We start from the raw sequence: 13,477 nt of genomic DNA on the forward strand, positions 1-13,477 counted from the left end.
TACCTTCTAAGTTCACCAGTCTAGGATACTTAGAGAAGATGGATAATGAGACTCCTCGCACGTATGTTCAGAAGATCGTGTTTGCTTGTGACTATTTGGCTTCGACCAAGAATATGCCCCACCTTAGGCACAAAGATATGATGGCTAGTACGATTATACATTGTTTACCCCATAAGAACCCTTACATAGACCTCAGGAATAGGTTCAGTGACATGCATTATGGTGATGGTACCCCTAATTGGTACGAATATGGGACCAGTGATGGTAGGTGGAAGTATGATTCTGAGGTTCTTGCTACTATCCTAGAGGTTACGGAAATTAGCTATGAGGATGGAAAGTATTCCGCGGGTCTAGGTATGGGCTATGGAGGAATAGAAAGTGATGGTGAGGATGGCATGATCCATGATGAGCAAGCTAGTGATGTTGAGGAGGATAGTGATGATGATGTGGTAGAGATTGAGAATCCTAACCCTATAGTTCCTGAACCAACCATTGAGATATCCAGTGGATCTGAAGATGAGCTTGAAGAGAATAATGTGGTTGATAGTGAGCCACAACAAAATGATGAGGCTATGGATGAAGACTCGGATCCGGAAGAAGACTTGGATGATCCTAATGATCAAGACTTTACTCCAGAGAAATACAAGGAAAGAAATGATCGTCGTGATGACGTTAGTCTCTAGAGAAATGTAATCCTTAGTTTTGTTTTTTTCGTTGATTAATAAAGTGGCAAAGCTACTATTTATGGTTTTAGTTTATTATAGTTGGAGAATAAATGTTATGGCATTAGTGGATGTAAGACTTATTCATTGGAGTTTTAATAAATGAATAGAATTTCCTTTTTCGTTATCCTTTAAGTTTAATTCTCAATTCTAAGTCTTGTGGGTATCGCAAAGGGATTATTTGTTATTTCTTTAATGAAATTTTATGTGCAAGGTGGTTTAGTAGCAACCATCTAAATTTACTTACTTCGAATAGTGGGGTGAGAAGGCCCGAAAGTGGCGCCAACTCTTCCCCCTAGGTGGCGCTTAAGTGTGTTCTTGTTGTGAGTAGGTTCGTTGTAGAACCAGTACCTTAGTGATGTCATGTCCAACCAATATTAAAGTTAGCCTTTTTATTTATTCAGGAGAAGGGATATGGCTAGCCAAGAGATTTCTGAAGTGGTTAGACAACTAGCTGAGGTAGTTCGTGACCTAGCTGAAACCAGAGCAAACCCAATGCATGACCCGGCTGGGGAAATGTTTAAGAAAATAGCTCAAAGCAAGCCTCCAGTCTATAGCGGAGAGATTGAATCAAGTGTGTTGGAGAACTGGTTGAGAGAGTTTGATAAACTCATTGTAGCTGTGAATTGCCCCGAAAACCTTAGGGTGAATAGTGCTGTGTACTACCTGAGAGGTGAAGCTGATTTGTGGTGGCAACGATGTGAAAATACCCTTAGAGCCACACCTAACTTTGGATGGGAAGCATTCAAAACTGCACTAAGGAACAAGTTTTACCCACCCTACCTGAAGAAGCAAAAGGCGCAGGAGTTCATTGAACTCAAAATGGGAGGTCTGTCTGTGACAGAATACTATTCTAAGTTTATAGAGCTGTCTAGGTTTGCACCTGAAGTGGTGGCAACGGAAGAGCTCAGGGCTCAAAGATTCGAGAATGGTTTGACCATGGACTTACAGCTGTTGTTGTCTGGAGAGACCTTTACCTCATTAGATACCCTGTACGGAAAAGCTGCTCACCTGTATGGGTTACAGCAAAGGAAGAATGGTAGTGCTGAAAAGAGAAAGGATGGTGGAAGCTCGAATCAAGGAAATAACCATCAGAATCGGGGGAATTTTAGGAAGCACAAAGGAAATGGGAATTTCCAGTTTAGGGCTAACAATGGTGGTAATCGCAACAACCAAGGTGCTGGAAATCAGTCTGGAAGGAATGGAGTACGGACCTACGAATGTAGGCTGTAACATGAATCACCCTGGAAAAGATTGTGATGGGAATTTGGTGACTTGTAGATTCTGTCAGAAGTTAGGCCATAGGGAGTATGAATGCTATTCTAAGAATGGAAAGCCTAATCAAGGTAACCACCAAGGCAACCGGAATAATCAAAACCGGAATGGGGGAAATGGAGGTGGAAATCAAAGGAACTACCAAAGTGGTAACAATGGCAATAGCAATGGAAATCACCAGAACCATGGAAAGCCTGGAGGGAACCAACAGCAGAATGGGAATCGAAACAACAATGGGAACACCAATGGAGGTGGCTATAACAAAGGAGTTGCCCAAGGAAAGTTGAATGTGATATCTAGGCAAGAAGCGGAGACTTCCTCTGACGTCATAGCGGGTACTTTTTCTATTAATTCCGTTTCAGTTAAAGTTCTATTTGATTCTGGTGCGACTTATTCTTTTATATCAGTAGATGCTTTGGGGAAATTAGGGTTGAAAGAGCCTGAATCGATTGAAGTACCTATAGTCATACCTACTGGTAGTATAGTGAAGTGTACCAAAATCCATAGAGATGTGCCTATGACCATAACCAAGACCGTATTCTTATCTAACCTAATCGAATTCGAGTTAGGAGAGCTAGATGTAATTCTAGAGATGGATTGGTTGGCCAAGTTCAAAGCCAAAATAGATTGTGAGAAGCAGAAGGTTCACTTGAGGTCTAGCCTAGGCAAAGTAGTGTCATATCGTCGTTTTGGTAAACCTAAGAACATAGGAATCATCACGGCAATAGAACTCGTGAAGCTAGTCAGTAAAGGGAACCCAGCTTTCTTATGTAATGTAAGGAACTTAGAGCATGTGATCAAGGATCAGCCTGAGGATATTGCAGTAGTCAATGAATTCCTTGAGGTATTTCCAGAAGAGATCCCGGGGATGCCTCCCAATCGACCTATTGACATCACCATAGATTTAGTGCCCGGAACCGCCCCTATTTCAAAAGCACCTTATCGAATGGCTCCAGCAAAAATGAATGAATTAAAAAACCAACTAGAGGATCTATTGGAGAAAGGTTATATTAGGCCAAGTGCATCGCCTTGGGGAGCACCAGTGTTGTTTGTGAAGAAAAAGGATGGAAGTATGAGGCTCTGTATAGACTACAGGGAGCTCAATAAGGTCACAATCAAGAACAAATATCCATTACCTAGGATAGAAGACCTATTTGACCAACTAAAAGGAGCAGGAATCTTTTCAAAGATCGATTTGCGTTCGGGTTATCATCAATTGAGAATCGTTGACCATGACATACCAAAGACTGCATTCAGAACTAGATACGGACATTATGAGTTCACTGTTATGCCTTTGGGTTAACTAATGCCCCTGCAATATTTATGGACTTAATGAACCGTGTATTCCATGCCTATTTGGACAAGTTTGTAGTGGTTTTCATAGATGACATCCTAGTGTATTCAAAGAGTGAAGAAGATCACGCGGAACACTTGAGATCGGTGTTGAGTACCTTGAGAGATAACCAGTTGTATGCCAAGTTCTCAAAGTGTGAGTTTTAGTTGGAAAGAGTTGCATTTTTGGGATATTTTGTGTCAAAAGAAGGAGTGGCATTTGACCCTGCTAAGATCAAAGCTGTTAGTGAATGGCCTACACCCAAGAGTGTGACTGACATTCGTAGTTTTCTGGGATTAGCTGGCTACTATAGACGATTTTTTCAAGACTTCTCTAGGATAGCCAAGCCCATGACTACCTTGATGAAGAAGGAAACCAAGTTTGAATGGAGTGACCAGTGTGAGAAAGCATTCCAAGCCTTAAAGACGCGATTGACAACCGCGCCAGTGTTAACCTTACCAGATGAGAGTGGTGCATACGATGTGTATAGTGATGCCTCTAAGAATGGTTTGGGGTGTGTATTGATGCAAAACGGGAAAGTTATTGCGTATGCGTCAAGGCAATTGAAGCCATATGAACCCAATTACCCTACCCATGATTTAGAGCTAGCGGCTATAGTATTTGCATTGAAGATATGGAGACACTATCTGTATGGTGTGAAGTGTAGGATATTTACGGACCACAAGAGTTTGAAGTACATCTTCACACAGAAGGATTTAAATATGCGCCAACGAAGGTGGTTGGAGATAATTAAGGACTATGATTTGGATATCCAGTACCACGAGGGAAAAGCCAATGTAGTTGTGGATGCCTTGAGTAGGAAATCAAGTCATAGTGTTAATGTGTTAGTAGTTGCTAACGAGCTGTGTAAGGACATGCAGCGTTTGAACCTTGAAATAGTAAGTGGTGAAATCCTTGTGGGAATAATGAATGCCTTAACCATCCAACCGTCAATATTTGATGAGATTAGAGAGAATCAAGCTGGTGATGTGAAGTTGGAGCGAATCAAGGAAAAGATTTCGCAAGGTAAGGAGATAGATTTCCGAATCCACGATGATGGAAGTTTGAGGTACAAAGGCAGGTGGTGCGTGCCTCAAAAGTGTGGAGAACTGAAAGAGAGATTGATGAAAGAAGGGCATAATACGCCATATTCTGTGCACCCAGGGGGTGACAAGTTGTATAAGGACTTGAAAAAGGTCTATTGGTGGCCAAGGATGAAGAACGAAGTGGCTGAATTTGTGGCTAGATGTTTGACTTGTCAGAAGGTTAAAATTGAGCATAGGAGACCTCAAGGGAAGGTCCAACCTTTAGAGATTCCAAGCTGGAAATGGGACTGTATTTCTATGGACTTTGTCACTTGTTTACCGAAGTCAAAGACTGGGAATGATACAATTTGGGTTGTAGTAGATAGGTTGACCAAGTCAGCGGTGTTTATACCAATGAAGGAAACCTGAAAAATGGAACAACTTGCTAAAGCCTACATTAAGAATGTTGTGAGGTTACATGGAGTTCCTAAGGATATCGTATCAGATAGGGATTCAAGGTTTCTTTCGAACTTCTGGAAAAGTGTGCAGAAGAGTTTTGGTACGACATTGAAAATGAGTACAGCCTTTGTAACACCCCGACAATTCTCTCTTTTCTAAAACAACATTTTAATATAAAACGTAGAGAATTATCAAGGCATTATCGCCCGTGTGAAAACGTAACGGCTTATTCAGAATTTTGCAGCGGAAAACATAAAACTAACTTTAGGTTTATAAATAATCGATTACAGGTTTAATCCCCAAAAATCAACCAACGAAAATAAGGAAATATAAATAGTACGACAAGTTTAAAGTCCCAATTAACAAACCAAAGTCAACTTAGCAAATCAAAACTAAATACAACCTCTCTATGCCCGATCCCAATGATGCAACATCTTCAAACCTGCAGATGGACAATGCTTATTGATCCTTAGAGACTGCTCACCAAAGATTGGGTCATCACAGGATCAATAAGGCATAGCCATGATCAACATGCACAAGCAAAAGCACGTAATCAGCAAAGCTGAGTACTACATACTAAAACAATAATAATCTTAACATAATTCTATTAAACGAACAATCCTAACATGATGCTAATGAAACATAAGTAAGGGCAAACGACACATATTAATTTGAATACCACACTTGACTAGACTAAGCTAGACTGGACTAGACTTTTATAACAAGAGTATTATTTTAATTGAAATAGGCAATGGACTGAGCTGTCTACTAGAAACTTCTTCTTCTTCACTAAGGAAGACGAGGTACGGGCGCGACTCCGTAAACCCCAATGACCTGCGATATCGAGGGACTTTTAAATAAAATAGAACCGGTGATCAATCCGGCCCCAGAAAAAGCCATAGGCGACCCATGACCCCAACTCCTGATTGTCCGTCACTTTAGACGTGCACAGTCTAAAGCTATTGCTACTCAGTTTCACTTTACATGACTTAACTTTTAATACTTGGTCATGACTCATCAAACATAAATATTATATTCAACAAGTAAACACAACTTCTTTTATCTTTGAATTAGACAAGTGATCACAACGTTCAACCAAGAGCCAATTCCAACTATTTTAATCCTTCCTTTATCCATATTTAAAAACCTTTATTAGGTATAAGGTTCAACTACCAAACAAGGTCCTCGGCCCTTATAAAGTAGTGAAAATCTAAAGAGGAACAACGATCAACAAAGATCTAAACCAATATTAAATAATATAAAGTTCCCCAAAACCAACATGCTTGCATCAATATTCCATGCTAACATGATTCAATTCTTATAAATAAAGTTCTATGCTCAACGCATTAATTCAACGACATTGAACATGAAATTCCAACATAAGCAAGTTCATAAATATATCCATCATATTCTCAATACAACACACATCCAAGCACACAGGTATGTACGTACCTGGTGTAAACAAACTGATAGGCCACTTTAACGAATTCAAAAGTCACCCACAAAGAATTCTCCGCCTAAAATAATCAAGAAACGTACCCAAATCAATTCCTGATAATTTACAGCAACATTAACGTACTCTAAACACATCCTAAACATATTTAGAACATTCCCCAATATCGAAACTTAATTAATTAACTTCCTAGAATAGTGATTACTACACTAATGATCACCAATTATCATAAACTCCAATAAAGCATCCCTTTTCAAAATTCCAGCAATATAAAATAGTTTAAAACTTTGCCAAACCATAATTAATATGCTTAAAATCATAAAAATAATAACCTTAATAACTCATAAACATCATACCATGATTTTAAAACTATTAAAACCTTAAAAATTCATGCTTTAATAATTAAAAATCATTATTTCAATGTAATCGCATAATCTGAAAATTGAATTTATTATTTAAACATAATATATAATCTGAAAATATAATTTAATCATAATAACTTATAATTTAAATTCAATAAACATGAATTAAATCACTAAACTAATTTAAAACCCTAACTCACATATTAATCAACCAAAACTGAAATTAATTAATTTACAATATCAATATCAAATCTGAAAATTATAATTTAACTGTAAAGATTAATAATTTAATTCAAGAAACATAAATTAAAATCAATAAACTTAAATCAAAATATTTAAATAACTTAGGGTTTAAGAAATAACCAAAAAGGAGAGAAAGGAGAGTGATGGCCGGCGGTGGTGCAGGCACGGCAGCGAGCACGGAGGTTGCAGAGTGGTGGCGCGGTGGCTGGGCGGTGAAATCGCAGCGGTTGTGCGGTGGCTGTTGTGCGACAATCAAAGCAAGAGAATAAGGAGAAGGGGATCGAAACTGAACAGAAAAAGGACGAAAAGAAGAGGAAGGAGGAGAGGAGGACTACCGTGCGGTGGCCGGTGGTCAGGGCTGCGCTGGCGGCTGTTCTTGTGGTGAGGGAACTCGCGGCGGTTGTTGCGGTGGTTGCTGCAATTCAATAGCAGGAAAGAATGAAGCAAAGGGAGAGAAGAGAAAGGAGAACGAAAGGGAGATCGAAGAAGAAACAGAGGGGAGAGGAGAGTTACCGGCGGCGGCGTGCAGGTGGAAGGGTGGTCGCGGCGGCGGCTGTTGATGGTGGTTGACGCAGGCGGAGAGGGGGCTGCAAGGAGGAGAGGGAGGAGGTTGGTTTCACGTGAAGGAGGAGGAATAAGGAGGGTTTGGGATTTGAGTTTTACGTGAAGTAAAAACAAGGAGAGGGTTATGGGTTTACTTGGTAGTTTATTTAACTTGGGCTTTACTACTTGGGCTAGGATTAAGATTTAGTTTGTTGAATCCAAAATGGTTAGGATTGCTTCCTAATTTCAATCGAACGGAATTTCGTAATTCGAATTCGTTTTAACTTAAAATTCTAAAATCATTTTCAATTTCGTAAATCGTTGAAAATATTAAAATGTAATAAATAAATATACGTTAATTATATTATTTATTTCCAAAATTCGTAAATTCTATTCAAATACAATTAACTATATTTTAAAATTTATTAATAAAATTTATAAAATTACGGGGGATTACAATCTACCCCTCTTAAAAGAAGTTTCGTCCCGAAACTTGACAAGAAATTTCCCACACTTTCCCCAAAAGCTTTTAACTTATTCTTACTAGAGAAGTATTTGTGCCACCTAAGTGCACTATTTTGCCAACTCAAAGCTGTTTGTGTTACTCATGAACACCTTTTCTTATGCGGAGAATCTATTTGCTTTGCATCAACTTGTAAAGGTTGCTAAAAATAAGCATAAAATGCATAAAAATACCATAAAAATAGGTAAAAAGCGCGAATTTCTATCGCATTCTACCCCCTTAAAGAAAACGAGTTACGCCCTCGTAACTCACCTCAGGGAATAGCTAACCAAAATTCTCTTTCGACGAATTCTCTTTTCAAAATTCCCATTTCATTAAAACTACTAACTTTAGACTTTTCACAACAGATGACGAAACAAAAGAACAAGTCACCACGAATTAAATAATGCTTAACTTGCGCGGAGTTAATAGAAAAGTACCAGAATCTATATCGGCAGATCGTTCATCCTCATTCTGATTCATCATGTACAACTTTCCTGGAGCCTTATTCGGGTTGTTGTTATCATTTGCAGGCTTATTATAGTTCTCTTGATTGTTTTGTGCCCCTCCAGGCTTTGAATTTTGACCTCCAAACTGGTTAAACCTCACTTGGTTTCCACCTCCATTACTATTTTGTTCCTTTCTGTGCTTAGTGAAGCACTCATACTCCCTATGTCCCCTTTTCTGACAATAGTTGCAGGTCACTAATTCTCCTTTGCAGTTCTTACCAGGGTGATTGTTACTGCACATCTTGCAATGATGCACTCTCTCAGACGGGTTCGAGTTGTTGTGGTGTCCCTGATTGTTTCCTCCATGGAAGTTTCCATTTCCATTCCCATTTCCGTTTCTATTCCTTTTAAAGTTTTCTTGGTTACCCCCAGCATTAAAATCTTTTCTCTTTTCCCCAATTACCACAGTTTTCTTTTCCCTTCTAGACTGCAGACCATAAATATGAGCAGCTCTCCCGTACACTATGTCTAAGGATGTAAAAGTTTCTCCACCTAATCCCAGTTGAATTTCATCAGTCAGCCCTTGCTCAAACCTTTGAGCCTTTAGTTCCTCAGTAGCTACCACCTCAGGTGCAAACCTCGACAAAGCTATAAACTTGCTATAGTATTCAGCAATAGTCATATTCCCCATCCTAAGGTTGATAAACTCCTGCGCTTTCTGCTTTCTCATAAAAGGAGGATAAAACTTCCCCCTCAAGGCAACTATGAATGAATCCCAATTGAATCCCTCAACAGCACTTAGTCTATTTCCATTTTCTTTCCACCACAAATCGGCTTCATCTTTTAGATATAGGACAGCTTGACTTACTCTCATACTCCCAGGGCAACTCACGGCCTCAAATAGTTTCTCAAATTCCCTAATCCAGTTTTCCAGGAAGGTAGGGTCTGCTTGTCCCTTGAAATACGGTGGCTTAACCTTAGAAAGTCTTTCAAACATTTCCCCTGCAGAATCGGGGCGCTCAGTTCTCTCTTGGGTTAGCTTTTCCGCTAAGAGGCGAATCGCAGCAGCTAGATCATTGTTGTTGGCCATTCTAGAACGCGACCTGCAATTAGTATACTCTACTTTAGGTTTGAAACACCACTTATACATTATCCCATACAATTTAATACTTGAATTGACCATAAAGATCGCCTCAACCAACAATGTTCACATTAATACACATCATTTACGAAGGCACGACAATCGTTTACAAAGGTGCAACGATCGTCTACAAGATGCAATAATCATAAAAAAAAATGATCATCCTCAATAGTTCACGAGAGACATTCACACACTGCACATAAGGCATAACATTTTGAATTATATTGGTCATGAGGGTCTAGATTGGCCCTCACTTCCTTTATGTACTCAAATCATTTAACATTATTGTGGCAATTAAATTGATCCACAATTCACATTGAGTATGCAAACAATTAATCCACGACGTACTACCTAGAGGTTGGAGTATTATGGAATCCTCAAAATAGAATAAAGAACAATTCCTTAAAAACTTTAACTTTTATTGCTAACTCCATAAAGGTTTATTACATCCTTGAAAATAATAAAAACATTTCAAACTTCAATAAACTTAAACCTTAAACAGTTGTAGCTTTGCTGCTTATTCTTTAAAACATAAAAGAGCTAATTAACTATTTATGACTTCAAAATATTTGTGGCCTCTTGCCTATCCATTGCTCCTGAAACTTGCGGAGTGAAATTTAGATCTCAAGATCATCAAATTCTTCCTCAGGGTCTTCATCTTCATCCATATCTTCATCTTGATTAGGCTCATTTGCCGCCTGTTCACTTTCGAGCTCTGCATCTGAATCACTAGAAATTTCAATGGTTGGCTCATGGGCCACTAGGTTAGGATTCTCTGCCTCAACACCTACATTTTCATTCTCCACAACTACATCATTTTCCTCTAGGTCATTATTTACACTTATTCCCATAGGTTCTTCTGTAACTGAATCCCCAACATGACTCCCTACGATTTTACCGTCTCTAAACCCACTTTCTGCCGCTTCAATAATGGTGGTCAGAATTTCTGAATCATATTTCCATCTACCATCCCAAGTCCCATACTTAGTCAAGTTTGGAGTTCCATTATCAGAATGCATGTCTTTAAACTTTTCCTTGAGTTCTAGGTATGGAAATTTGTTAGGTAAGCAATTAATGATAGTGGCTGCTATGATATCCTTTCTCATTAAGATAGGTTGCCCATGAACTTTAGCATAATATTCACATCCAAACACAATTTTCTTCACGTAAATATCAGGGGTTTCTATATCAAGTTTCTCGAAGGATCCTATGTTGGTATACTTGGAAAGAAACATTTTATTCCTGAAATAAACAATTCAAGGTCTCACTAACGATTTTCCAGCCAAAACACAAACAAGGTTCAATGATCAATAAGTTTGGTGGAATCAAACAATTCTTTATGCACATGTAAATGTAACACTTAAACAATTAGCACACGCACGTACATAACAATCAATTTCTAATGCTAGCGTTGACTAGCTACTAATGCACATATAATTCTATCTTATATGCCCTTCTTATACTACCCATCTCTCATAAACTAAAGCATTGGAATAATTTAAATAACAAGGTAAAATGACGATAATATAATAAAATTATAACATAGAATAATAACATAAATAAATAAAGTAAAATAAATTAAGGAAATGCGTAGCGAATAAATTAGAAAATAAAGTTATTAATTCGAAAAAAGATTTATATTTTCTAATAACGAATTCTAACTCTTGAAACAACTAAAAAAAATGTACTCATTTTTTTTGTTTTTTTTTTTTGAATAATAAATAATAAGAAAAATTAAAATGTCGAAAGTATCACTTTAACTTTAATAATAATTTGATTTCGAACTTAAATAAGAAATATTATATACTTTCAAACAGGATAAAAGGAAATCGGCCCCCCAAAAAAAAGTACCAATTTTTGAACACTATAATCCGTAGAAACTCGATTTTTAAGAAATTTATTTTGAATAACTAGATGGTTAGGCGCCTAGAAATTTATTAAAACAAAACCTTAGCTTCTAGATACCACTTTCGACGTGCACAGTCTAAAGCTATTGCTACTCAGTTTCACTTACATGACTTAACTTTTAATACTTGGTCATGACTCATCAAACATAAATATTATATTCAACAAGTAAACACAACTTCTTTTATCTTTGAATTAGACAAGTGATCACAACGTTCAACCAAGAGCCAATTCCAACTATTTTAATCCTTCCTTTATCCATATTTAAAAACCTTTATTAGGTATAAGGTTCAACTACCAAACAAGGTCCTCGGCCCTTATAAAGTAGTGAAAATCTAAAGAGGAACAACGATCAACAAAGATCTAAACCAATATTAAATAATATAAAGTTCCCCAAAACCAACATGCTTGCATCAATATTCCATGCTAACATGATTCAATTCTTATAAATAAAGTTCTATGCTCAACGCATTAATTCAACGACATTGAACATGAAATTCCAACATAAGCAAGTTCATAAATATATCCATCATATTCTCAATACAACACACATCCAAGCACACAGGTATGTACGTACCTGGTGTAAACAAACTGATAGGCCACTTTAACGAATTCAAAAGTCACCCACAAAGAATTCTCCGCCTAAAATAATCAAGAAACGTACCCAAATCAATTCCTGATAATTTACAGCAACATTAACGTACTCTAAACACATCCTAAACATATTTAGAACATTCCCCAATATCGAAACTTAATTAATTAACTTCCTAGAATAGTGATTACTACACTAATGATCACCAATTATCATAAACTCCAATAAAGCATCCCTTTTCAAAATTCCAGCAATATAAATAGTTAAAACTTTGCCAAACCATAATTAATATGCTTAAAATCATAAAAATAATAACCTTAATAACTCATAAACATCATACCATGATTTTAAAACTATTAAAACCTTAAAAATTCATGCTTTAATAATTAAAAATCATTATTTCAATGTAATCGCATAATCTGAAAATTGAATTTATTATTTAAACATAATATATAATCTGAAAATATAATTTAATCATAATAACTTATAATTTAAATTCAATAAACATGAATTAAATCACTAAACTAATTTAAAACCCTAACTCACATATTAATCAACCAAAACTGAAATTAATTAATTTACAATATCAATATCAAATCTGAAAATTATAATTTAACTATAAAGATTAATAATTTAATTCAAGAAACATAAATTAAAATCAATAAACTTAAATCAAAATATTTAAATAACTTAGGGTTTAAGAAATAACCAAAAAGGAGAGAAAGGAGAGTGATGGCCGGCGGTGGTGCAGGCACGGCAGCGAGCACGGAGGTTGCAGAGTGGTGGCGCGGTGGCTGGGCGGTGAAATCGCGGCGGTTGTGCGGTGGCTGTTGTGCGACAATCAAAGCAAGAGAATGAGGAGAAGGGGATCGAAACTGAACAGAAAAAGGACGAAAAGAAGAGGAAGGAGGAGAGGAGGACTACCGTGCGGTGGCCGGTGGTCAGGGCTGCGCTGGCGGCTGTTCTTGTGGTGAGGGAACTCGCGGCGGTTGTTGCGGTGGTTGCTGCAATTCAATAGCAGGAAAGAATGAAGCAAAGGGAGAGAAGAGAAAGGAGAACGAAAGGGAGATCGAAGAAGAAACAGAGGGGAGAGGAGAGTTACCGGCGGCGGCGTGCAGGTGGAAGGGTGGTCGCGGCGGCGGCTGTTGATGGTGGTTGACGCAGGCGGAGAGGGGGCTGCAAGGAGGAGAGGGAGGAGGTTGGTTTCACGTGAAGGAGGAGGAATAAGGAGGGTTTGGGATTTGAGTTTTACGTGAAGTAAAAATAAGGAGAGGGTTATGGGTTTACTTGGTAGTTTATTTAACTTGGGCTTTACTACTTGGGCTAGGATTAAGATTTAGTTTGTTGAATCCAAAATGGTTAGGATTGCTTCCTAATTTCAATCGAACGGAATTTCGTAATTCGAATTCGTTTTAACTTAAAATTCTAAAATCATTTTCAATTTCGTAAATCGTTGAAAATATTAAAATGTAA

The sequence above is a fragment of the Spinacia oleracea genome, chromosome 5 (genome assembly GCF_020520425.1).
Source record: "Spinacia oleracea cultivar Varoflay chromosome 5, BTI_SOV_V1, whole genome shotgun sequence".
NCBI classification, from domain to species: Eukaryota; Viridiplantae; Streptophyta; class Magnoliopsida; order Caryophyllales; family Amaranthaceae; genus Spinacia; species Spinacia oleracea.